The sequence below is a fragment of the Leopardus geoffroyi genome, chromosome A3, assembly GCF_018350155.1.
Source record: "Leopardus geoffroyi isolate Oge1 chromosome A3, O.geoffroyi_Oge1_pat1.0, whole genome shotgun sequence".
Taxonomy (NCBI): Eukaryota; Metazoa; Chordata; class Mammalia; order Carnivora; family Felidae; genus Leopardus; species Leopardus geoffroyi.
The window spans coordinates 9,116,669-9,143,735 of NC_059336.1; the positions used below are offsets into that span (position 1 = coordinate 9,116,669).

The 27,067-nt window shown below is 46.2% G+C and overlaps 1 protein-coding gene and 1 long non-coding RNA gene across 7 annotated transcripts in view; one reads left to right on the top strand and one right to left on the bottom strand.

The window, feature by feature from the left end:
- The window catches only part of TSHZ2 (teashirt zinc finger homeobox 2), a 458,545-nt gene that overhangs the window by 301,493 nt on the left and 129,985 nt on the right, over nt 1–27,067 (bottom strand). The window lies entirely within an intron of this gene.
- LOC123579993 lies at nt 4,982–7,122 on the top strand. The gene is made up of 2 exons (XR_006703056.1): nt 4,982–5,470; nt 6,186–7,122. It is a non-coding gene; the product is annotated as an uncharacterized LOC123579993 (long non-coding RNA).

Genomic DNA, 27,067 nt, shown 5'->3' on the forward strand with positions numbered 1-27,067 from the left:
AGAACGCCAAGGACCTCTCACGTGCCAGGCCCTGTCCTTGGACACAGGTACTGCACTGAACAAAACAGACTCGGTCTCTGCTCTAGTGAAGTCGCTAGAGATGGGAGGAAGGTAGAGAGCAAGCAATCGCAGTAAGTTTTATAAGTGTTACGAGAAGGCATCTGTGCTGCTGTGTCACCTCTTAGTAAGGGTAAATGTTTCAGAGTAATTGAAAGAAGAAAAGATAGCTGCAGCTAAGTAGCTTGAGAAACACTGTCAGAACAACTTTCTGAGACCCATTTAGCAGGGAGGATGGTACACGGTGATGACTTTCTTTGGCAAATGAGTCGTGTATGAGACCTCACTTTTCTACAGACACCCTCCCCTTGAAGAAAGAATCTGGCTTGATTTACTCAGCTATTTACCCCTTCGTTTGTTCAGCAAATGGCTCAGCCCTTTCACCATGCCCATCAATGGCCAACAGAGACAAAGAAATTTAGGTACAGCCCTGTGGGGTTCCTTAGTTCTGGGGGTGGAAGTGGATACGGATTCAAATAGCCATGATAGCGAGTGTTGAAAGCCATACAGCAGAGAGCAGGAGCACAGAGGCCTGGTGAATTCTCCCTAAGGAATGTAGAGGAGAGACTGGCACATGTGAACTGGGTTTGGAAGGATGTATAGAGGTCTACCTGGTAGAAAACCACAATCCAGACAATGGGGACGATACTTTGGCGAGTGGGAAGAGGAAATGCACAAATATGACAGCCTTAATATGTTTGGAAAACTGCACAATGTTTGATGTGACTGAAAGCAGAAGGGAAGTTCGTGTTGGACTTGAGGAGGGAGGGCAGGCATGAAAGCTGCTCTTGGCTACTTTGGGGGAACCAATTGTGAAAGATCGTTAATGATAGGCTACAGAGTTTGGACTTTGTGCCCCTGCTGGTGTTTTCCAAGGTTCAGTCCTCTGCAGGCCATCTTCGCAATTTTTGCCACACCAGCCACTGATTTAGGGATTTTGTAAGCAGCCCACGTTATTAAACTTATTTCTAAAAGGAGGTTAAAGTGCACATCACGGAGAGAAAATCAGGATCTCCATAAAGAAGATATAACTCTAAAATTAAATATATAACTCTCCAAATGAAGTGTATTCATTGGTATATTTCCCTCCAAGTCATACACCGTTGTTTCTGGAAACACTGTTTGGAACTCTGGGTTCCATAATATTCTAAGAAACGCAGGATCAGATCGGAGGCTTGCTTTACAAAGATGCTTCTGTTGCCAATAAGAATGGATTGCAGGGACTGGATGCACAGCGACCAGTTAGGAGATGATGATATTAATGCATCAGAAAGGTGACAAAGGTCTGGATGGAGCAGTGGAGGTGGGGGTAGAGGAGGACCCATTTGAGAGCTATTTCAAAAGTAGACCAAACAGGATTTAGTGGCAGATCGGACGGGGGAGAGAGGGATGATGGCAGGTGTGATGGGCCAGACGTGGCTCCTTAATGGAGGGGCAGTTCCTGACAGCCATTTACAGAGTCATTCCATTTATATCCGAGTCATTCACAGAAGCTAGGATCTCGCGCTTTCCAATGCAGGAAACGCAGTTATGTAAGCTCCAGCAGCTGAATTCTTGGTGACAGAGACTGCAAGATTTTTCCTAGGGAAAACTATTTACTCGATATACAGTGTTTAGGATAAAAAGGAAGAAAGAAAGAAACAGGACTAAGTGTCCATCTGTCTGCCCAGCTGTCGACGCGACACGGCTAATGAAAGCAAACTTTCTGCTAGCGGATCTCCCTGTACTTTGTAAATTGAACGCTTTAACTTTTAGCTACGAAAGTGTCATTGTCAATAATGAAGGCAAACAAACGATCACCAGAACATAACTACGGCAGGAAATTGAAGTAGATAATTGGCTCACTTCATGTATTTTTTAAGTTTTCGGAACCCCAAGCCCCATCCCGACACACACGGTGGTGTCTGGAGCAGGCATATGAGGGGAGAAGTGTCCCCCCACCACCTCCCACCTCCATGAATAATCTCGACTCTATTTATCCGTTTCATCAGATAATTTGATCATCTCCTCCCTTCGTTTTGCTTCTGTACATAAGACCCGAATATCGTCACTTAACAAGAGGAAAGGGGGCTGGAAGGATCCCAGCAGTCATTTAAATCAGTCAGAAAGAAAAACGAGGGGGGGAAAATACAAACATCTTTTTCTTCCTCTTTCTTCGTCGGTAGATTTTTTCACGTAATGGTGTAATGTGATGCCTTTCTTTGGGTAAAGCAATTTGCATCACTTAAAGAAATGAAAGGGAAATGATCGTATCAAGCGTATCTAGACTACTGAGTGGAAAGAGCCTTGAAACTCTAACTAAAGTCAAGAGAAGCATAAGCTGATAGAAAGTTCCAGTGTCGGGGATGGAGGTTGGGTAGACAATGACTTAGGAAACCACAGTAGGACCACCTGCTTTGGCTGTTACCTAAAAAGGAGTTTTAGGTTCCTCTTCTGTAAGACAGGGTAACAGTGCCTACTGCAGAGGGTTCTAGGAAAGTTGATGGGATATAGGACGTCAGTGTCCACCTCCATGCCTGGCGTGGGGGAAGCAGTCAATAAAGTGGGGAGGGAGTCGTTTTTATTAGTCCTGGTAGTTCATCTGCCGTGTAAGCTCGAATGCATTTTAAACTCCCCTAGTGACTACTTCTCTAATCCCTTGATTTTCTCGATATTTTAATTTGGTAAGTGCACACACCAACATGAACTCTACCTAAGCCTGAGGCTCTAGAAATGGAGTCCTAAAACAAGCATACTTAACGAGCACCGTTATCAACTCTTCACTCTCGGGAGAATGGGTCACCCCGTCGAAGTACATCCGTACAAGGGAACACTCCTATGCACTAAAAAGGGACAATGGACAGATATCCTCGAAAAGTATCATGGAAGTGTCGAATCACGGTGTGGTCCACTTGCCTAATACAACACCGTATGTTAACTACTGGAATTAAAATTAAATTAATAAAAAAAGAATAAAAAAAGAAAGGCATTATGCCGGATGAAAGAAGCCAGTCACTGAAGGTTAATTACTATAGAATTCGATCAATATACTTCATCCAAAAACCAGAACTATAGTGAAGGAGAACAGATCAGTGGGTGACAGGGAAGAAGGTGGAGGGGGAATGTAATTACAGAGGAAAGGAGGAGGAAGGTTTCTGGAGCGAGGGAACCGTCCCCATGCTGACGGTTAGAGTCAGGATGCAAATCCATACCAGAATTAAAACTCCTAGAATCGTACACCACCAGAAAAATTCAATTTTGCCACAGGATGACTTAAAAAGTAAACTAAGGGGCTCCTGGGTGGCTCAGTCTGTTAAGCATCTGACTTCAACTCAGGTCACGATCTCATGGTCCATGGGTTCGAGCCCCGCGTCGGGCTTTGAGATGACAGCTCGGAGCCTGGAGCCTGCTTCGGATTCTGCGTCTCCCTCTCTCTCTGCCCCTCCCCCGCTCGCACTCTGTCTCTCAAAAATAATAAATACACTTTAAAAAAATAAAGAAATAAATAAAGAGTAAAATAAAAGCATCCAAACACAGATGAAAGTCTCCATTCTTGGAAGACACGTTCCACGTTATGAATAGAGACCAGCAAACTGACAAACAAGCGAAACCCAAAACCACACAAAAGGCAGTGCCCCAACTCCTCTCTGAGTTTTTGTGTGTGCGAGCATGAGAGAGAGAGAAAAAAAGCGCACATACCACGTGTGGCTTATATGATTATGGGGTAAAGGGTGAAGAGATTCTGTCGAGGTTGATGATTTGGATGATGGGATGGGGTGGAGGAAGGAGGGTGCAGTAAGCATGGGGTAGGGGCCAGAATGGGAGAGTCAGGCCTGAAAAGCAGTAAAAGGTGACCAGTTAAAATATAATAGGAGCAACTATAATATGGCCCTATTTGTGGAAGCTCATGCACATACCCACCTGCATAACGACAGAGTGGCACATATGGCTGTGCGATTACAGACCAGAAGCGTGGTCGTGCTGTCCCCTTCGGTAGGGAAAGCGAGTTTTGGAATAATTTGAGAAGATACAGACAGCTGAGTTAACAAACTCTGGGATGCATAAACTCTTCCCTTCCGAAACGCCCAGCTCTCCTCATTTCAGTTTGTAAGCAGGGAGAAGAAAAAGCGTCCGATCGCCGCATAATCTTTATTGAGGCGAGCGATGCTCCAGGTAAAACGAACCCTGGGCATTATGCAGTGTCAGAAAAAGAGAAAAAAAATAGTACAAAACCTGTCATTTTAGAGCTCAGCATGGTTCGCTAACATTAATTGGCTAATCCACCCAGACACTCGTTGTGGACAGTTTCAAAGGAAATCTAATAATTTGGTCCGTTTTCCACACAGATATGAGGATAGCAATCCAATGTGCTCCCTGTTAGGGGTTCTGGCATTTGCAGAGCACTTCTTTATGTGTTATTCTCAAAGCGTCCCCACGCTGGCCTGGCCACGTGGGCCACACCCACCTCCTACGCAAGGAAATGGACACTCATCGGAGGCAATGATGGACCTTTTGTATGAGTAGAAAGCCTTTAAAATTTTCAAAGTATTTTCATGGATGCCTGTGCCTCCAGAGAGTGTCAAGAACTTGCCCAGGAAACGTGTGACCTAATTTTTTAAAGAAAAAAAAAAAAAAAATGGAAACAAATCTGTCAAAGCATGAAGGACAACCTTCTTACAAAAGATCCTAAGAGGACAGACTGTTCAAATCGATTTGTTCTAGTAGTAAAAGATGAGGCTAAACAGACCCTTTGGTCCTGAATACGGCCCCACAGTCAGTGTCAGGAATGTTGATAAGGATAAATCAAGAACACAAAGTATTATTGGCTTTGAAACCGACAGAGTCTACGAAGTTAGGAAAAATTTTCCCAGTACCATATTTGGCGATGTGATAGGATTTATCGGAATGGCTAGATGTTCAGTTGATTTTCATTGGTTTTTCTCAGAACACTGAATATACATAGAACTCACTATAAATAAGGATGTAAAAATATGCATTATTTTAAATAGAGCTACCCGTCGAAGCTCTGTGCTCACAATAGAACTACCTGTTTGCCGATGTCACCTGGCTCTTCGGCAGCCCCGATTTTCCTTGAACGGAAGTCGGTGTTGTGTTTTCTGCATGGCGTGTCCACATTCTACCCTTCGGCAAGACCGTGTCTGCTGAAGTGGCCCTCCTCGAGGCACAGATACAGGTTAGGGAGGGACTGCAGCTAGCTCACACTGGGTATATTACCCTTGTGGCTGACCATGGAGCCGCTGAACTATAGGGAAAATGAGATTAATTACAGGAAATGGAGACACATCAAAGGCAAGGAAATAGCAGATCAGAAGCTTCTGGTTAAAGGGACCGAGTTGAGAACAAATGGGGGTCATGTCGCAGTCAACAAAGACAGAGGTCAAAACAGAAAGGAGTGAAGCCAGGTTGGAAGAAGGTGAGCAATGTGGAATCTAAGGACTCAAGGGGTGGGCAATCGTAGAGGAATTCTGGGGCTGGACTCACGCCTGGGAGGGAAGAGGCAGGCCAGGAAAGCAATATAATGCATAATAAAACATTCACAGATTATCGCGTTTGCAATGCAGTCAAATGCTAGCAGGGGCAGGGAGAGAAAGAAGGAGAGAGGGCACCAGACAGGTGCACACACGATGATGGCAAAAAAAATGAGGGTGGGAAGGGAAGAAGGGAGGAAGCATGGACCGGGGCGGGGATGAGGGAAGCAATGAGTCAAAAAATAAAATTAACACAGATTTACACGTTACACTGGTGTGACCAGGAGATCCTGATAAATAAGCTTGTGTCGGAACAAGCTAACTAAACACGGGGTTCTGTCCACAAGTAATTTACTATTTAGTGAACTTGCTAAGACCACATTGGGCTGGGCACACGATGATAAAGTGTCCTCATACATACACCTCAAGCTAGGTGACTGCAGGTGCGGTGGTTACGGGTGTGGCTCTAGGAGAACAGAGAGAAACAGGGTCACGGGGAAAGACTCTGGTTTTCTAAGGTTAGAGTCTGGGGAGAATTCCTTTCCTCGAGGATAGCAGAAACCACCCAGGGTGAAAAGAATGACAGGAGCCTTCTGGTTTGGGAGGGCGGACTGAAGGCATTTCAGGCACATGCAAACCCACCCTTGCCTTCTGTCCCAGGCTAGTGCCACTCTCAAAGTTTGGAACCTGCTGTCAGGACCCAAGACGATGACAGCAGGAGAGCAAGACATTCGAGGGAAGACTGGGCCACCAACATGCAATCAGAGGAGCGCAGAACGATGGCCCCACAGGGCGAAACTGTCATTCGGTACTCCGAGAGAAGACCTCAGCCAGGAGCTCGTCAAGGGCTCCCCCCATGGCACCCAGGCTGCTCCCCACAACCACGTGCACGGGATTCTCCGTCTCCCTCTCTCTTGCCTCCTGCTTCCCTCTAACTCTCTGCCCACCATTCCCGATCTCAACCTCCCTTGTCCCGTCTCCGTTTCTCTCTCTTACGAAACACACTCCCCTCTGCTTCCACAGTGCGAAGTTCTGCTTGGCCCCTGGAAGTCTGCTCGCCAGTGTGGTTCCTTCCCCCCCCTCGTTTTTCAGGGTCATTCAAGTGCAAACAGAGAAGAGTAACAGATTATAATGCAGCCCAATTAAAGTCCTCGGATGTCACAAGGCACTAATGTCAACATATCGTTTCAGCAGCTGCGCACGACCAGGAAAAAGAAAGTTGATTTTTGTTTTCTGTTTTCTTTTCCAAAATCTGAAAGCCTGAAGAGGCTTCCTAGAAACCTGCCGCAGAAAGACGAGACAGAGCGACAAGACAGAGTGCGGGAAAGCACGAACTATGCCGATGCGGAGCTCCTGGGAAGCCATCTCTAAGGACGGGATGGATTTGATGAGAGACTCATCAGAGGACCCGGATGCTCGGCTTTTAACTTATTTTTGCAAAGCAGGTATTTTTGCAAACAAGAATTAGAGAACGGCCTCCAGCTAAATTGCAGGGAGTCCCTGAAGAGCAAACCCTCAGAGGGGAGAATCAGTGAAGAAGAAAATGAAGATGACAAGGCTGTTGCTTCTTAATAAACATGATCACATTTTCGGCATGCATTATTTATTACTTTTCTTTCACTGATTTATTGTCCTAAAACATGTAATCTAATGTGGAGGGGAGCACACACATGCCTTCACAGATGTCACCGTGACTTTCTTGTGTTTCACAAAAAGCAAAACACATGACAACAACCTTAAACGGTCAGGAGGTCGCACGTCGAACTGACCACTGTCCCCAACTTAATCTGGTTTTTCTTCCCCTCTCCTCTATCAACTTGTTCTTTTCCTTCTTTGCAAGATACATAAGTAGCATGAAATCATTATCATTGAAAGTGACGGTATCAGTCACCGCTTAGTAAGCACTGTTCATGTGTGTCAGGGGCTTAGTTAATGACATCACTGATCCTGCAGAAGAAAAGAGCGTCTCCCCCATTTTCCACGCACAGAAGCAAAGGCTCAGAGAGTTTAAGTGACTTGAAGGGAAATCACACAGCTCGAAATTGCTGAGCTGGGATTAGAGCTCTAATGTCTGGTTGCTGTCCTAATTGGTAAATCACCGGGTCTCTGTCCAAAGTAACAAAGCCAGTGAATGCAAGGGCCTGGGTTTGAACCAGCTTATTCTGAAGTCCAGAACTTGAGATCTTTTCCACTAACCACCCTGCCCTTCAACATAGCGATTCCTCTGAAATCAGTCAACCCTGTGACTTACAAAAGGAAACAAACAAACACAAAGTAATCTTTGGCTCTGGGTCTACTTTGCCCCCATAGTTTTTTCTTTCCACTTTGTTCAGATATAGTTTGCAAACAATACATGAAACCACTCCTTGAGCCTTATGTGGATTTAAACTCCCAGCATCTAGTATTAAAAAATTAATAACTGTCATTAATAAGGAAACATGCTGAGCCACGATCAACCATCAATGCTAACCTCTTCTTTTTTTTTTTTTCTTTTTGTTACTGCCCCCCTTACCCTGATGGGAATTAACAAGGACCTTTAACACTGACCTTCATGCGTGTTTTCTCCTGATGATAATAAAAAATCATGTTCCATGCAGAAAGTGTAGAAAAATACAAAGAAATATCCCACTTAGGATAAATTACATCATAATAATATAATAATAATACTACATAATAATATAATATCACCTTTAACATTATATCAATCTATAGTTACATCTATCTATAGATATACTGTAGCTATAAATAAATACACTAGTATTTTATAGGGAAATAATGTACCTATGTGTATTACTGTGCTTTTTGTTCACCCTAATTAATATATTAGGGACTTCAATCTTTATGATCATGGATTTTTAATGGTGGGTGATACGCCATGATATAGTTACCATTTTCAAAACTAACCATGAGGCACCTGAGTGGCTCAGTCGGTTAAGCATCCGACTCTTGATTTCAGCTCAAATCGTGATCTTGGAGTCGTGAGATCAAGCCCAGTGTTGGGCTCTGTGGGGACCGTGGAGCCTGCTTGGGATTCTCTCTCTCTCTGCCTCTCCCCTACTCACATGCTCTCTCTCTCTCTCTCTCAAAATAAACATTAAAAAAATCAATGCCTTATTATTGGACATGGCAGTTGTTTCTAGTTTTCCCCTGTGTTATAAATATTTCACTGGATATAATTTACATATATCTTAATGTGGATATAACTTCTGCTAAATTCCCAGAAACAGAATTATTGTGTCGTGGGCCACGTTCACATCAGAGGCATTTGATAAATTGCCAAAATGTTCTCCAGCAACTGTGACCCATTTGAGCTTCATCATGTAGTAGGTGAAAGTGCTCTTCCTCTCCTGGACTCCCCAATACTAGATACTGACATAAGAAATCTACTAATTACTGGAGAGCCCAAATAATAATAGTAACTCTAATAAGAATGATACTTGGTGGTTCAGACTGCATTTATTTGGTAACCAATTAAGCTATATTAACATACACATGCCAACATTTTTGTAGCAATCTGTCCTAAAGTCTCAACAAAAATAAAGAAACAATAATAACAACAAATACGACCTCCAAGAACTTGTACATAGCAAGCTCTGAACAAGAAAACAAACAAGAAAACCAGTACTCCAATGCACAAGAGGGGTGGAGGGGTGGCCAGTCGATGCTACAATTACACTGCTTTTCTAACAGTTGACATGGCTTAGCCCTTAAGAGCTTAGCTATGAGAAAATGTGCCCTAAATGGGGTTGAAGCAATTTCTTCAAGAGAAGAGCTGGTTTTCCTTAAGATCTTTATCTCTTTTCCCCTACCCTATCTAATTTAGGAAGATGACTCAGTTTTTTTTTTTTCCCCCATATGGGAAAGACGTACATTTTCTTCAGGCATTTATGAATCAGACTCAAGAAGCAATCCACCATCTGGGTAACTGACAAGTCTCAGGGCCAGGTGACCAGGTAGAAAATAGCCAGCATCAGGGCATAAAAATAACAACTCATTTGCAAATCAAAGAACAGTGACCTCACTGGAGAGGTTTCTTCCCTAATTTGCATGGTCTTGAACAGGAAGCAACATCTCCGAGGCGTGGGATCAGGGAAGGCAGGGTACTTACATCTTGCCTCTGTTCTCTTACCAGCTCTGTGACTGCAGACAAGTCACTTGGCCTTTTTGAGCCTTGCTTTCTTCCTTGTCATTTGTGAAATTGTTATAAATACTCTCTCCTTCACAGTGTAGATGTGAGGATTAAAGGAAATAATGCATGCAAAGAACTCAGCGCATGCCTGGCACGTAGGAAGCCCTCAGTGAAAGGTCAGACTCTGCTCATCTTCTCAGCTCCAACATCCACATCATACCCAAAGGACCCCCTTCTTTCGAGTTACCCTTTACCTCGTTACAGTGCTTTTGGTTTCTGGGTGGTTTTGTTGTTTGTTGTTGTTGTTGTTGTTTAACACATAGCATTACCTTAAAATAAGTTTATTTGATTTTGTGGTTATTCTCTGACTCCCTCCCTTGAATGCCAATCATTTGGGAGCTAGGATCTTTTCCATCTTAGTAAACATACATTAAAAAAATTTTTTTTGACATTTTTATTTATTTTGAGAGAGAGAAAGAGCACAAGTGGTGGAGGGGCCGAGAGAGAGAAGGAGAGAGAGAATCCCAAGCAGGCTCCACACTAGCGATACAGAGCCCCACGCGGGGCTCGAACTCATGAACCACGAGACCATGACCTGGGCTGAAATCAAGAGGCAGACGCTCAACCGACTGAGCCACACACAGTACCTAGTACATGGTACAGGGGCTGACACTTAGTAGGCACGCAATACATATTTGTTGAAAAATAAAACATGCATAAATAGGTGTTCATGCACATAGGGATACATACACGCTTCCATACCACCAGTGGTTCGCTTGGCTAATTAATATTCTCTCTCCCCCCACCCCCTGCCTTCCCCTCTTCCTTTTTTCTCCCCCAGCAAACAATTATTGAGCCAACCTCTCTGCTAAACACTGGGGATACATTCACGAACAAGACAGAGCATCCTTGAAAGAGCCCACGGTTCAGATTTCTCTCTTCATTTCACTCCTTCACTGTTCCTTCTTGATGGATCGCTCAGATTTCAGTTTCAACTACATATACAGCGGGGACTCAGAGAGCCTCGTTCGATTCTCCGGGTTCTTGTCAAGTAGTTGCAAATGACTACCCCAGACTCTATTGTCTGTGGACTTCCTGCTTTGGCTGTATTTTACTTTTCTATAAAATACGCTATTTTGTTTCGAGATCTGCTGCTGTCCACCAAAAATACAACTCTGTTACTAACCCTGCCAGCTCCTGAATGATACCTTTGTGGACACTAAAAACAATTTAATGGCATGTCACAATAGCAATTCACTCTGTTAATAGCCCCGCTCAATAATACTATATTGCATAAACCTCCTCCAGTCGTCTGACAAATAATTCACCTTTACTCACCCCACAGTAAGCTCCATTTCACTAACAAATATATTTCTCCCCAAACCTACAAATATTCAGCATCTCTGTCCTGTGACAATAGCTATTTTTTTTTTTTTTTTTTTTTTTGGATGAGGTCAGTGGTATCATGTTTCCATTACCTCTCACTGGCTTAGTCTCAATGACAATCTTTTTTCCACACGGGGCATCAAATTAGGGGACAACACAGTTTCTGATTTCTCGCTCACCTACCAGTGAATGAACGCTTCACGACTGCACAGGCGCGGGAAGCATTTGCTCTCGCTGTGGACGTCCCTTCTGCCGAACACCATCTCTGTGCAGGGGCAGGGACCTCTCGCCTCCGTAACAAGTAGTGTCCGTTAGATTTATTATTTCTTTAAAATGGCTTCTTGAGGGGCAGCAGACATAGGGTTCTTGACCTGGGGGCCTGTGCACCCTAGCGATCCAGGAGTTCAGACATTTTGTGAGGGTGAATTTTTTAAAAGATTATTTTCATCAACCTTTACGTGAAATGTAGCATTTCTTCGATTATAAATGCAGGCATCGAATCACGGGACCTGTGACTTTAGCACCAGTACAAATCGCAGATATCTTCATATCACATCGCACTTGTTGCGGAGCTACTGAAATATCACAGACATTTATTACTATTTCAACATTATAGGAGTTATCAGGCCCCCCGACGGATCGTATTGTTTAATGCGTCATACAGAAGTACATACGTGGCTACATCAAACTCTGTTGTTGCGTAAAACACTTTGATAACTGAATTTCTGTACACTTGTTTCTTTGTAATTTTTTTTTTATTTTTATCTAATGCACTGAAAACCAGGATTCTGGTAAGGGGCCCATAGACTTCAGCAGGTCACCAAGGGGGTCATCGATAGTGTAAAACAGTGAGCAGGCCCTTCAGGAGCATTTGGTGACAAAGAACACGCGGTTGGAAGCCAAGAGGACTTGGGCTCAAACCTTGAGTTTTCAGTAATAATAATAATAATAATAATAATAATAATAATAATAATAAAGCCCCTCTAAAGTGCTTGCCACGTGCAAGGCCTTTGCACGCATTCAATTCATTTAATCCAGCTATCCTGTGACATTTATCCTGTGACACCTATCCTGTGACATTTAATCCAACTATCCTGTGACTTGAAGGATATCTCAAGTATCCTTCACCTAGTGAGCAAAGAGTCTGAGACTCAGAGGTGTTAAGTAACACGCCCAAGACCACTCAGCTGGCGGTTAAGTTGGGAAGCGGGCCTTAAGCCCAGAAGGGCTCCTCTCCTCCCCTCCCCCATCTCCCACATCAGCAATAACAGAAATCAGTGTTTTGTAGGCAACAGCCAGTTACTCCTGAAAATAACCCTACAAACTAGGTATTGTGAGCATCATCCTCCTCAATTTTTGTTTTATTTTATTTATTTTTCTTATTTTTTTAGATGAAAAAAACTGAGAGAAGTTGAGTTAGCCACTGCCCCCCCCCCCAGAAAAAAAATACAGCTTGGAAGTGATGCCAGACAAATGCCAAATCCAGCTCACTGCTCGTGTTTGTAAATAAAGTTTTATTGGCACACGGCCACACCCACCTAGAAACGCAGTGGCCGTGGCCGCTTTTGTGTTACGACAGCAGGGCTCGGTAGTTGCTGCAGAGGCCAAACAGCCTGCAAATGTCTATAATATGTGCTGTCTGGCTCTTTACAGGCAAAGTTTACTGATCCTGCTCTTAACCGTCATCTGCTAGGCCACCTCCTGTCTCTGCCTGTCACTTACTGGTGGGCAACGTGGCCCTGGGAAAGAAAGTCACCTAAACCCAAGTATCTTAAGCTGCAAGATGGGTGCATGGTGCTATCAATAACTTAGGAGGGTTGGGAACATGGAATGCATGCAAAGAGGTGAGCACGGCTCCTGGCATACGATAAAGGTTCAGGAAATTTGCATCGCTGTTATTATTACTATTATTTCCACTTGAATCGGTTAAAGGACCTCACGTCATATTCTAAAAAAGCTTAACAGTCCACGAAGTCCAGCTGGCAATTTCTGGTCATGTCAACCACAGAAGAAGCTGGATTTGCTGGGTTTGAAATGTAATCTGCCTCTCAGATTAGGACAACTCTGTCCTCTGAAGCAAACCAGTTACTGATCAATGAGCCGGTCCTTCCAGAGACATCAGCACTGCTCAACCAGCTCTTTCATTATGTATGAAATTCAGCCCCCAAATGGACTCAAGTGATGGGAACTAGACCAGGGTCACAAATCACCCCAGACGTGGGAGCCTGATGGTAAACGAGCACGAGGGTTCAAAGCCACGGGGCAAAGCACAACGTCAAGCAAAAGAGGTCCCTGGTGGGGCAAGGGGCCAGCCCAGGGAAGACAGTAGAAGTACATAAAATGCATTTTTGTTTCTTCGAAGGAAAGAATGCCAACCCCATTTCTTGCATGCTGCTTCCCAGGGAGACACTGGCTAATGCTAAAAAGGAGTTGTCTCCCCTAAGCTCTGTCAACAGAGGCAAAAAGGAAATTAAGATGATTACATATGTTTAGGGGAAATTAAAGTGTTTTGGCTTGAAGTTTGCGTTCTCTATCAACCATATTCAGCAGGCAATTACTCAACACTCCATTTGGCCTGGGAGATGCTTCCTTAACATGGAGAATCCTTTTTACAAGCTCCTTTTAAAAATTAAGACTGCAGAGCAATGTGGCCAGGAGCACAGCTGTGGGGCCAGACATGCATGGGTTTGAAGCCCAGCCTCATTACTGCCAGGATTATTTCTCCCAGGCTCAGTTTTGTGACTCAGAAAATGGGACACTGTTTGTATTATGGGCCTGAATGTGTCAACCCTCCCTCCGTCGGTGCCCTTAGCCAGCCAACGGATTTCGTGTCCCCTCCCCCCCACCTTCTGACCCTTGGCTGGCACGTGACCTGTGTGGTCTATTGGGATGTTTGCAAATGTAACGCAAAACAGAAAACTGAAAAATGTTTACCCGACCTGGCCCGCTTGCTTTTTCCCTCTTCAATGGCTACAAGAAGAAAACGCATAGGCTATCTTGCTGGATGAGGAGATGCCTGCTATGTGGGGCCAGGGTGTCTCCGCCACGAAAGCCCAGGCTGTTCTACATCAGCCCACAGCTCGCCAGTTCCCAACCGTGTGAGTGCACCCCAGCCAAGATTAGCTGAGCCCCTAAGCCAGCCTGGAAGCTGACCTCAGATTTATGAGCAGGGCCACCTGAGATCAGGCTAGCCCAGCCCAGAGCAGTTGGACCCCTCTGACTGGTGAGCGAAATGAATGCTGATTGTTTTTCGTTACCAGGTTTAGGGGTATTTGTTATACAGCACGGCCCTGTCAATAGATAACTGATACAGATGATGTTTCCTTCACAGGGTTGTCTTGAGAAATAAAATAAGATGATACCTAGTAAGCCCAGAACACAGAACTGGTATCCGAGAAGTAGAGGAGGTTGGAGATGCTGGAATTGTGACGGCCCTGGGATCCTTGTGGAGATGCCAGCCTGGGTTTTGTCTCTCACCCTTCTACATAGTCATCACTTGCGCTCATTGCCTTGGGGAAGGGATGTGGCAGAGGAGAAAGCAGAAATGCCTTCTGCCTGTCCTCGGCTTTTATCTCCAAAAGACTAAAAACCCCTTGAGAAAACTTAGGATTTGTAGCAGAAGTTCAAGAAGAATTTGGCCAGAATTGAGAGTTGAAAGCGGGTCTTTGTCTCCCCCACGTTCCGCACCCACCCCCATCCAAGATAGAAAAGGGGTTCCACTTGGCCAGAAGGAGGGGAGGCTGCCCAGCTAATGGAATCCAACACCTCAGGGACTGATGGCTCTGGTGCATCTAAACAGCCAGACCCCAGAGACAGCCATGCAGGAAGACGTGTGTGCTCCACGCATGGCCCAGAGGCCACAGGGGGCTCCCTCACCGGCATGACAAATGTGTCACTGTAGCCCAGGGGCTGTCCGTTTTCCCAAAGAGCTGCCCCTCTTTTCCTAGCAAACTTGTTAGGCGGGCACTATATCTGAATTTCTAGTTCAACTTTAAAGGAAGGGGAACCCATAACAGATTAGAGTTAAAAAAATTATGGTTGCTTTGCCGAAAATGGGAATTAACTTGAAATCTAGCAAATGAAAGTGATCCTCCCTGACATATCCTTAGTTTGTTGCCCCGAGGCTCATACTCACTAGGTGGCAATGATGTGACGATGGTTTCGGTTGAGAGGGGACACAACTATCTTCAAGGTCCAACTCTCACCTATATTGGTAAGAAAAGTAGAGGAGATTTTACAGCTAACATAGGTGACATCTGACATAATAGCGATCAGTCGATACATCAATCTATCAATGACCTCGTCTCCAACAGATCATGTCCTAGGAGGGAGAGTAGAGAGGTAGAGATTCAGGACAGACTCTGTGACCCTTCCGTGATAACCCTGGCTGCCCCAGACCCTTGAGAAGAGCCTTCTGCAGAAGTCATACCCTGGCAGTCTCCAGGCTGTATCTGGCTAGGAAATGTATGTTTTTTTTTTTTTGGTTTGTTCCATGTTTATACACTTAAAATAGGCTATCAACCTTTAAAAATCAAGAACTATCTTTCTAAACACACATGAACATGCGAGAGAGAGAGAGAGAGAGGGAGAGGGAGGGCGAGAGGGAGGGAGGGAGGGAGGGAGAGAGGGAGGGAGAGACGGAGGGAGAGAGAGAGAGAGAGAGGGAGGGCGAGAGGGAGGGAGGGAAATCCAGGTTTCTGGCTTCTTTTGAAAAGAAGTAAAGAAAAACACAGCACTGCCCATGGAGCCAGAAGCGAGTTGGGAGCGGCTGCTACCCCTGGACCGAGAGTGTACTCCGTTCACCACAGCCCCCACTACTCCCTATAGCTTTGCCAGCTAAAGGGACAGTGGCCAACTGCCTGTTCTTGAATCTCTTAGAGCTGATGGAAACTTCTCCGTACCCGTGATGTTTTCCAAAGTGGAAAAACAAAAGCTAGACAGAGGGGCCTATGCGTTTCTTGCCCACGACCTCCTTTAATTTCGCTGCCCAGATTTCGGGCATTTGACGCGTGTCTCTATATTTCATCCTTAAACGATGCGGTGACGGGATGTGCATGATTTCAAAAGGGAGATAACCTGAGCTAGAATGCGCTGTGCTCATGAACACTTTTACACGGTACACACACACCCGCACACATCTGGGGAGTACCAGTTAAAGGACTACTTGTAAACAATACTGCTTTTGTTTACGGGAGGCAGCTTTAATTTTTCCCTAAGTAGAAATACTTGTTTTCCGAGGAGCCCTACACATTTGCCGGGGGGGGGGCGGCGGAAAAAAAAAGTCTATCCCTGGAACTTCAGTAAGATTCTAAAAAGACAGCAAAAATGTTGTGGCAAATAGGGCAAAAAAAAAAAAAAAAGCCATTTGTAAAGAAGTACTATTTGTATCGAACATCATGAGGAAATAAGAGCATCATGACAATTTTGTACATCTTCTATGATTTGATTGTCAGTAATGAAGCCCATCGGAGAGTGATAAATGAGCAGAGAAAAAGTATCTATTTCACTTATACTGCAAATTATGCAGCTCAGAGCTTGATAGCACTTGGCAAAATACAAATGTATTTGAATGGAATTCAAATTGTTGCTCTTTGCCTAAGACACAGGTAATATCACCAGGGGTCCTGTCTTTGGATTTTTCTAAGAGGTAAGAGTTTAAGTAACAGCAGTATTACAAAATTACCTTTAAACACTGAAAACATTTTTACTTTGTTACAGGGTGTAATTTCCACTTTTCCCCTCTAATGGCTCATAGACGGAAAATGGTACACTAATGCAATTTCTCAAATTCAGTTACCTTTTTTTTTGTGTGTCCTAAAATTATACGTTCTTGTCATCTGCCCTGTTTGTCAGTCTCCAGGACCCATTTATTTCCCTGTTCTTATGGTTCCGTAATTTATCTTCTTGTCACAGAACTTTCATAAACTTTTTTTTTTTTTAAGATACAAAATACTTGCAATAAACTCTGACAAAAATGCTTCCAGTTCAACTTTTGAAATCTTTCAATTACGCGTCGAACGATGATCATACTTTCGGGTCTTTCTGTGCTGTGAAACCTCTCTTGGAGTGACATCTTACTAGGGGAGGGGAAAAATTATTGGAAAAGAGACTCACTTCCAACCATTTATATTTCTTTGCCTCTTCACTTTTGCTTCCATAGATGTATATTCAAAATCATGCCACGTAGAGAAGAGAAAAGGGGACTGATAAAACGGGAATTGTTATCTGTGGTAGACGGAAATCCTGTTCCAACCTCAATTATCTAAAATGGGGTGTGGGAGGAAAGAAAACTGGTTTTGTGAGCTTTTGGATACCAGAGGGAGCCGTAAAGAGAAGTCCGTAATCAAAGGGGCTTGTTAAAAACAAACCAAACCAGAGGTGCCTGGGTGGCTCAGTTAGGTTGAGCGCCCGACTTGGGCTCAGGTCATGATCTCACAGTTCAGGAGTTCGAGCCCCACGCTTGGCTCTGTGCTGACAGTTCAGAACCTGGAACCTGCTTCCGATCCAGCGTCTCCCTCGCTCTCTGCCCCTCCCCTACTTGTGCCCTGTCTCTGCCTCTCTCAAAAATAAATAAATGTCAAACCAAACGGAAAACGAACAAAACGTAGTGGTCTCGAGTGATGGGAAGTGCCCAATATTAAATTTGGAGTAACATGGCTATCTCTTCATTACCACGAGGAGATACTCGGTGAACATCCAGGTTAACTGGACCAGGGATTGTTACTGGGTTGTTCAGCAAGCTTATCTGTGGTGCTGAAGGCATGAAGCAAGCTTCAAGAAGCCCCTAGACCCGAGCCACTCAATGCAAATATAAAGCGAGCCACATAGGTAATTTAAAATTTTCTAGCAGCCACATTAAACAAGTTAGATAATAACAAGTACGATTAATTTTGATCATCTATTTTATTTAACCCGATGTAGTCAAAATGTTATAGTCTTCTTAACGTGTAATTAATATCACAAATCATTAATGAGACCTTTCGCATTTTTCCCTCATACTAAGTCTTTGAAATGCCAGGTGTATTTTATACCTTCAGAGCGTCTCACTTGAGATTAACCACATTTCAAGTGCTCGATAACCGTATGTAGCTCAAGGCTACTGTGAAGGGAAAAACCGTTTTAGACTGTCTCCCCTAGACTCAGGGGTCCTAATAAGAGCTCCTATAGAACGTGGCCTCTCTTACTGTAGAACTTATCCTTTTTTAAAGTTTATTTTGAGAGAGAGAGAGAGAGAGAGAGAGAGAGAGAGAGAATGAATCCAGAGCAGGCTCCACGCTGTGAGAGCAGTGCCCAATGCAGGGCTTGAGCCCAGGAACCATGAGATCATGACCTGAGCCGGAACCAAGAGTGGGACACTTCACCCACTGAGCTACCCAGGAGCCACGACCTTATCATTTCTTTGTTTCATTGTGCCTTCCACATTTGCTTAAGTGTGCTGATAACTGGCAACAGACAGATCCATTTGTTGTAACGCTCATTTCTGAAACACAGTAGGTGCTCGAGAAACATTTATTGAAGAAATACGTTAATCAAATGAATGGATGGATGTTTATATTTTGTCGAAGGATAGACCTATTTGAAGGAGAATCTAGGGGCAGGAGACTCTTGAGTTCTCCACCGAGGTCCCCTTCTGGCACGGCCACCCACAGCTGTTGTGAGTGGTGGCTCCTGGCTGCCCAGCTGCCCCTCTGGGGAATTGTCCACAGAGGCTGACAGGTGCCACCTCGTCTGAAAGGTGAAGACCCCTTCCTGCTGCCCACGACCAATGGCTGACTGACCCTGGGATACAAACGTCCATCTTCCTTGCCTCCAAATAGGAGAACTCTGATGGGGGTTAAGTTCCAGAGCCCTGTGTCTGTGCTTCAGACCAAGGTCACACTGTACCTGGGACCACATCCTTCTGCAGCACAATCTTGCTTCCCTCGCTCCCTCACAGGTTTTACTGAGATCACTCAAAAAGTCACCTGTATCCAAATCCTTGCCTCAGGCTCTGCTTCTAGGGAACCCGACATAAGACACTATCATTTTCTTTTGTCATGTTTTGACTCTTCTTCCTCCTTCTTCCAACCCTTTAAAATGTAAATCCATTTGTTTCCTACAGAATCTTTCCCAAGTGGCTTTCCTTATTAACCCTCAAACTATCAATTTGCTGCCCTATGAGGACCATTTACCAGTGCAGCAGAAGCCTTGAAAGGCATTTGGCTTTTTTATCGGGATGTTTATTTCACCCCACGAAGGCACTGTAAATTCCCCAAGTGTGCCGATCAAACATTTGTGGTCAACAGCAAACCCCACAGCTACACAATTTTACAATTCTCCTGAGTGACGAAGGGGAGGGATAATTCTGTCGCTCCTCTCCATGGCCCCGCTGTCACATGAGTGTGACAAGACTTCACGAAAATACATACTTCTCATACTATCTGGCCACCATTTAAGCTATTCAGGAATAGAGAGACGGGTGGATTGAGGGAAATCTTGGAACGATAGGAGATTAAACGGAGAGAACTACACTGAATTTGTTCCCTCCTTAGCCAAAACGTGAGCACAAAGAACAACTTAGAATCCAAGTCGTGCCCTTAATATATTTTCTTTTTGTCATGGTTGTGGATTTTTAAAATGGGCGTATCAGTTGGTACCCCCAGATGACCGATCAGTGCCATTAACTGAGTTTTAGGACCTTTGTGCTTGGTGCCCCTTCCCCCCCTTCTGGGAACACTGCTCTCCTAAGTATCTGCACGGCTGGACCCCATGTATCACTTGGTTCTCAGCTCAGCCTAAAACTGTTTCCTCCACCTTGCGTCATTCTCGAACACATAGCCATCTTTGATATGCCCAGCAGCACTTAGCACCAGCCGATCACCTTCTAGACTCACCTACTGCCTCTACCACTAAGTGAGCTCCCTGGGGACCGGCCCTTTTGTCTTTTCCACTACTACGTCCCCAGTGCCTAGACCAGGACCTGACAAAGTGTGTGGGTGGCTCAGGTCATGAGTTTGTGAGTTCGAGCCCCGCGTCGGGCTCTGGGCTGATGGCTCAGAGCCTGGAGCCTGCTTCGGATTCTGTGTCTCCCTCTCTCTCTCTCTCTCTCTCTCTCTGCCCCTTCCCCTCCCTCTCTCTCTCTCTCTCAAAAATAATAAAACATTAAAAAAAATAATTATGTGTTGAATGGCTACCTGAGCCAGATTACTTTGTGTAACTCCAAGTCTTTCTTGGTAAGGAAGAGACGTCTCATGTTGCCTCTTACGGATGACATCGGCCAGAAATCTCAACGTGGCGCTTCCTAGGTGTTATGGACTATGTGTCTGTGTCCCCTTGAAATTCATATGTTGAAACCCCAACCCTCGACGGAATGGTCTTAGGAGGTAGGGCTTTGGGGAAGTGTTCGGGTCATAACGATGGAGCCCCTACGATGAGATTAGTGCCCTTATAGGAAGAGCTTATAGGAGACCTTGCTCTCTTCTCCTCACCTCTGTGTCTCTGTGTCTTGTGAGGAAACCAGAAACGTGTCGCTGGAACCCAGCCATGTGCTATCCGTCTCGGGATCCCAGCCTCCAGAACAGTGAGAAAGGAATTACTGTTGTTTCAGCCCCCCAGTCGGCGGTACCCTTTTCAGAGCAGGTTCAGACGAGTTAGACACTAGTCTGCATCCTCAGCTTCTGACTGGGGGTCTTGGGAAATGCACGTAAGACAATATGCTAGAGTCTCAATCTAAGGATGTGACCAGTGGCCTTGGCTGTGGTGCTGGAAGTTCTCCAGTTAAGAGCCTGGTCTCAAGTCACAGCCCGACTTGCCTGGCTTCCCAGCCTCAGCCAGAGACGTTGGCCGTTCATTCTTTGCTGACAGTGGGAAGGTGAGACGAACAACGTCTCTGCCCTCTAGACTGGTGAACATAAACAAGCTTGGCTTTCTTGGGAAAGGGCTGGGTTTCCTCTCAGGGGGACGTCTGGTAGTGATTCTTTGCCTTTTTCCTGCTAGGCTTTGGGGTAACAAAACTCTGCATGTTAAGGGATCGATAAAAGACACGGATGCCTCCTGGAAGGTGAGCGATTCATTCAACAAACATTTCTGGCATGACTGCCCATAGCCAGAAACCGCTTGCACAGGAATGACGATGGGGAGGAAACGTCAAACGAACGGCCGTGGCTTCTAGGCTGATGGAACGTCCATCCTAGCGGGGCCGACTGGCTTCAGTGACATCATCGTATGAAGAAAAGTAACATTGCAGCTATGATTAAGTTCTACCAAGAGGCTTATGGGCAAGGGGGGGTACGTCGTGCGGGGCTAGGGCCATTCCGGAGGCCAAAGGAGGTTCCCGGAGACAGGAGATTTGAGCCGTGGTCTTATGTAAGCAGAAAAGTCAGCCAGGAGAAATGAGGGGGTGGGCTTCCAGCTACGGTGAGTGGCTGGCGAGAGCTCTGGCGCTCTACCTGCTGGGGATGCCAGTCACGCGGTATGCTACGTGGTCAGTTCTCCTAACACTGTACAATGATGCTGCACGGCCAGCTGGGCAAGCCGTATGTGCACCGGCCATGGGTGGGGGGTGAGGGTACAAGGCTGGGGCGCTGAGGGAGCTGAGAGATGATGGTGGGCCTGGAGGAGGCTGGGGCCTTCCGAGGAGGGGGACTGTGGGACCCACTGGCATTTTTATTTAAAAAAATTTTTTTAACATTTATTTATTTTTGAGAGACAGAGAGTGAGCAGGGGAGGGGCAGAGAGGGAGGGAGGCACAGAATCTGGGGTAGGTTCCAGGCCGTCAGCACAGAGCCCGACACGGGGTTCGAACTCACAGACCGCGAGATCATGACCTGAGCCGAAGTCGGACGCTCAACCGACGGAGCCACCCAGGTGCCCCTGGCATTTTTATCTTAAAGAGGCATACATTGGGGGCGCCTGGGTGGCTCGGTCGGTTGAGCGTCCGACTTCGGCTCAGGTCATGACCTCACGGTCTGTGAGCTCGAGCCCCGTGTCGGGCTCTGTGCGGACAGCTCGGAGCCGGGAGCCTGCTTCGGATTCTGTGTCTCCCTCTCTCTCCCCCACTCATGTTCTGTCTCTCTCTCTCTCTCAAGAATAAATAAACATTAAAAAAAAATTTTTTTTAAAGAGGCTTACGTTGAAGAAAGGAACCTCCAGGTTACACGAGGCCAGGTTTTACTTGGCCAGAATGGTTTGCCGATGAAATAATCGCCAGGTGGGCACGCCCCTCCAGCCCCAGCAGCAGGCCTTCGCTGTTGCACAAAGCAACACCCGGCCCTTCATCTCACGCGACCCATCCCCTCACTGCTCTGATGACCTAATGAAAGTACTTGTATGGCCCCTCTCCCTAAAGCTAGGGCATATCTTTACGGCCTCCCTCTATTCTCGAAGGTAAACTCCGCAAGGGCAAAACCTTGCACATAGCCCAAGGATTGACAAAGAGCAGAGCTCTCAAATGTGCTTGTTGAACAAATAAATCAGTGAATGAAGAAGGAAGCCTAACATGGTAAAGGCAGGGGGTGGGGGGGGGCACGGAAACGCATGAGATTTGGCCCCTGCAAAGACGCTTCATCCTGGGCCAAACCGCCGAGAATTAATGTTTCCCGCATGCAAGGAAGACATCTTAATGTATGAAACCCAACCCAGGCCTCTTCCTGCCTCTCAGATCCAGACTCAGAAATCGCTGGGCACAATTTGAAAACATCGGTAACTCTTAGTGAACACGAGCATTGTTCGTGCTTCTGAATTCGCTGCAGGCAAATAAATACATACCCCGGGCACAAAATAATTTAAGCAGAAGGCCCGAATAATCACCTCTCTCCTGGCCCACCTCCACTCTGGGGGGACTTTAGTGAGAGCGCGCTTGTGGCAGGTCTGGGGACTGTCTCTTCCCCGGACACAGGCGGCCATCTGGAGAAGACGCCACATTGCACAGAGAAAGGAGTTTACACAGTCAACCCGCCAAGAAGCGTTCACTGAGATGTCCACTCTGCACCCAGATTTTCCCAACGTGCCGATGCAGGGGTCTGACGAACGCGAGCCCACCAGGCGGCAGTGGGAACAGCAGCCGCGGCTATTTATTGAGCACCTGCTGTCTACACCACAGTTTGCATCGCCTGTGAGGGCGGTGCTCAGACTATTTCCCCTTGATCGACGAAGGCCTGGAATTTAGAGGCTGCGTGATGCATCCCCGCTAGTAATGCTCGAGGCCAGGTACAAGTACTCGCTGTGTCTGGCTCAAGGCTCGGTTCCGGAGTACTTGTCTGAGAGTGTCCCTTCACGGGATGCTTTGGGCATCGGCAGACCACATCGAGGTCCATCTGAATAATCCCAGACATAAATTTATAAGGGGTTAGGGAAGTGAGGGTCCTGGTTCAAACAAGGCTAAGGATTCATCATCCACTCAAGTCATGTGTATGGACCCCTTGCTGTCTACCAGGCACCGGGTCAGGTGTCCAAGAACTGATTTTGACTGAGAACCAGATAATCCGTACTCTCCTGGACCAGTCACGGAATGCAGACACATGGGGCAGGCAGCCTTACACACATACCAACGCCAATCAACTTGCAATAAGAGGACCCTCAGGACACTGAAAGCATGTAAGACAGGGGATGAGCCCACACTTAAAGACTGACGGTCATTGTTCCAAAATACACTCGATGTCAACGTGAAACACATTTTTTTTCCTGGGTGTTAGGGCACTTTCTGGGTATAGCAGGAATGTTTTACTTGCCTCTTAGGTATTCTAAAAAATTTTTTAACGTTTACTTATTTTTGAGAGGAGAGAGACAGAGCATGAGCAGGGGAGGAGAGAGAAAGAGGGAGACACAGAATCTGAAACAGGCTCCAGGCTCCGAGCTGTCAGCACAGAGCCCGACGCTGAGCTCAGACTCACGGAGCGCGAGATCATGACCTGAGCCAAAGCCGGATGCTTAACCGACTGAGCCACTGAGGCGCCCTGCCTCTTAGGTATTCTAAACCTTTCTTTAGGACTTCTAGTAGTTACATTTACCGAAAGACTTCTAATATCTGAGTGTAGCAAATCCATGCACAGCCCGGTAGGATACATGCCAGAAAACAGAATAGACAGGCAACAATCAGGTACATTTTAGATACATGAGTGGTTTATAAATAAACATTCGGTACACCCAACGGAGATAAAGGAACAATAAGTAAGTGGGTTTAATATGGTTAGATACGCAAAGCTATTTCAGAGAAATAAGCAGCAACGGGATAAAGGGTAGCCAAGTAAATAGGGGAACAGATAAATTCTGGAAAGAGAGAAAAGGGGAAAAATAAGAAAGCTCTCTTCCAGGAATTGCTGATAACGTCAACAGCATTCACTCTTACCAGGGCCTCAGTATATGTTGAGTCCGCTAATCTGTTGTAAGCTATATTGTCTACAGACAGATATCATACCAGGGAGAACATTAAGACCACCTATATCTATTTCCCTGACACCTGACTTCTGCAAGCCCCCTCCTGGCAAAGAGGGAAGCTGAGGGGTTATCGAATCGAATATGCAATCTCCCCGCGAGCTGGCTGCCTTTCTTAGACTTTGCATAAATCGCAAACTTGCAAATTATTGGCCTTGCAAAGTTGACTCATCCATTCCACACCCTTGCCCTCGTCCGTTCTGAGGCCCAAGTATGGGGTGGGGGTGGGGGCAGTTACAAAGAGCCCAATATCTTGGGAGAAGTCTTAAAAAAGAGTAGGCTACAGTCAAGCTGGTTCGTGTAGCTGAGGGTTTATGCTTTAGCAAAAATGAATTTTCTATTAGGATGACTCCTAATCTGAATGTGATTTCAAGGGCAACTGGAACACAGAAGAGGAAAGGAAGAAAAGGCAAATGCTGGGGTTAAAGGGAGGACTGTCCTTCCAGCAAAAACGAGGGCCTGAGATTAAGGAGGCACCTGCTGTGCTGAGCGTGGGGTATTGTATGTAAGTGATGAATCACTGAATTCTGCTCCCGAAACCAGCATTGCGCTCTATGTCAACTAGTTAGAATGTATTTACTTTTATTTTTTAAGTTTATTTATTTTGAGAGAGAGGAAGAGAGAGGGTGCACAGGCACACATGAACGGGGGGAGGGGCAGAGAGAGAGAACCCCGGGCAGGCTCCGTGCTGTCAGTGCAGAGCCCAGCGTGGGGCTTGAACTCACGAACCCATGAGATCACGACCTGAGCCGAAGTCAAGAGTCAGGCGCCCCTCACTAACTAGAATTTAAATACAATTTTGAAAAAGACAAAACAATGAAGGCATTAACGTGGGTTTGGGGGCAGTCAAGGCACAGGGCCCCATGCTCCAAAGGGGCCCTGTGGTCACCATCTTCAAGAAATGTTCATTAATTTCATCTTTGAATTCGTGTTTTGCAAGTGAAGTCTAATGGGGCCATGGGACACGTGCTGGGGGCTTGGAGCCTCAGCTCAGAAGGGGTTCTGTCCCTCCAGGTCCCTGGGAAGGGGTCTCAGCTGCCCGCTGCCTGCCCTCTGGCTCCCTCCCCCCTGGCCTTAGCCCTCTTACTGCTGTCACTCTAGGCCCGGGGTGGTGGCTGGGTCACAGTGGTGGGGGGGCAGGGGTAGGCACATTTTCTACCACTGCTCTCAGCTCCCTGTGGGAGCCTAGATATTACAGGTCGGGGGAGGGTCAGGATTAGACTCATGCTGTGTAGTACGTGGGGTGGGGCTGGGTGGTGCCATCTCTGACTAGGCATCACCAAGCTGTGGCTGGTGGGGGCCTCTTGCCTGCCCCCGATCCAGGGAACAAGTTCATCAGCTGCAGAGGTTATAATCTTTTTATTTTGGGGGGGCATAGAGAGAGGGAGACAGAGAATCCCCAAAAGGCTCTGTGCTAACAGCGCAGTCCCAATGCAGGACTCGAACCCATAAACTGTGAGATCATGACCTGATCCGAAATCAAGAGTCAGATACTTAACCAACTGAGCCACCCAGATGCCCCATAGAGGTTACGATTTTTTTTTTTGGGGGGGGTCATCTGTCCACCATGAGGTGAGGTGGTGGGCCTGAGGGAGAGGGGTGATCGACTTCCCGGCCTCTGGCCTGGGCCCTGCACGTTGGGTGGTAAGCCTTGGTTTAAGGAAATAAAAGGCAAATACTTAGATCTGGACTTCATCTCGCCTTCCTTACTATCGTCTCTGGGGTACTCACAGGGGCTATGCACGAACGTTCCAGTTTGCTTCCCCGCGGACACGCACTAGAATTGCACTTTGCTGCCCTTGAAGTTAGATGCGGCCGCCCCACTTGCTTTCGTGTTCCAGAAGAAGTTTTAATTGCCGATGCACATTTTCTTTCTCTGTGTCACGGCAATCACCATGATTCAAAGGGTGGCTGCCTTATCGGTCTGGGGCCAGAACAAGAGTGACAGGGATCAGAGCCCCCCGTGAGAGTATGAAGTTATTTTAAGCCTTAGAGATTTGGGAGTTCGTGCTGTAGCAAGACCTAGGCCGCAGTGATTGATATGGTCTCCAGGGCGGATGGTTCTTCCTAGCACACTCTGGAAAATAATAATAGATGCTTAGTATGTGTTTACTGAACGAATGAATGACCTTCTTCTGACCAAGGCCAGTAGATTCGTGCAGATACCTTACGTAGACGTAGGCTCTCGTGCTCAGTGGATGCTGCTAGACCATTTCCTTTCATATCAAACTATCATCTTGATTTCTTCACTCCTTTGCTTGATCTCCTGCCTCTCTCTGGACCCTTTACCTCCTGGTGTGGTCCTCTTTTTTCCGTCTTTCCTCTATTCCTTTCTCTCTTTTTTCCCCCTCTCAGAGAGAGCATTGTGAAAACCACACCCATGTGGGCACCTTCTAAAACCGCAGCTCCGATCCACCTTCTGCCCTCCACGCCACGTCTTCCCTCCAACTGCACCGAATCTATTCAGATGTCTGCTGGCATCTGACTCAGTATGCCAAAAATGGGACTCAGCATCATCTTCCAGAACCGTCAACATCGCCCCCCCCCCCCCGCCCCGAGTCTCTGCCTCCACCTATGTATCAGTGGCACCATCAACCTTCAAGCTCTTTCTGTAGCT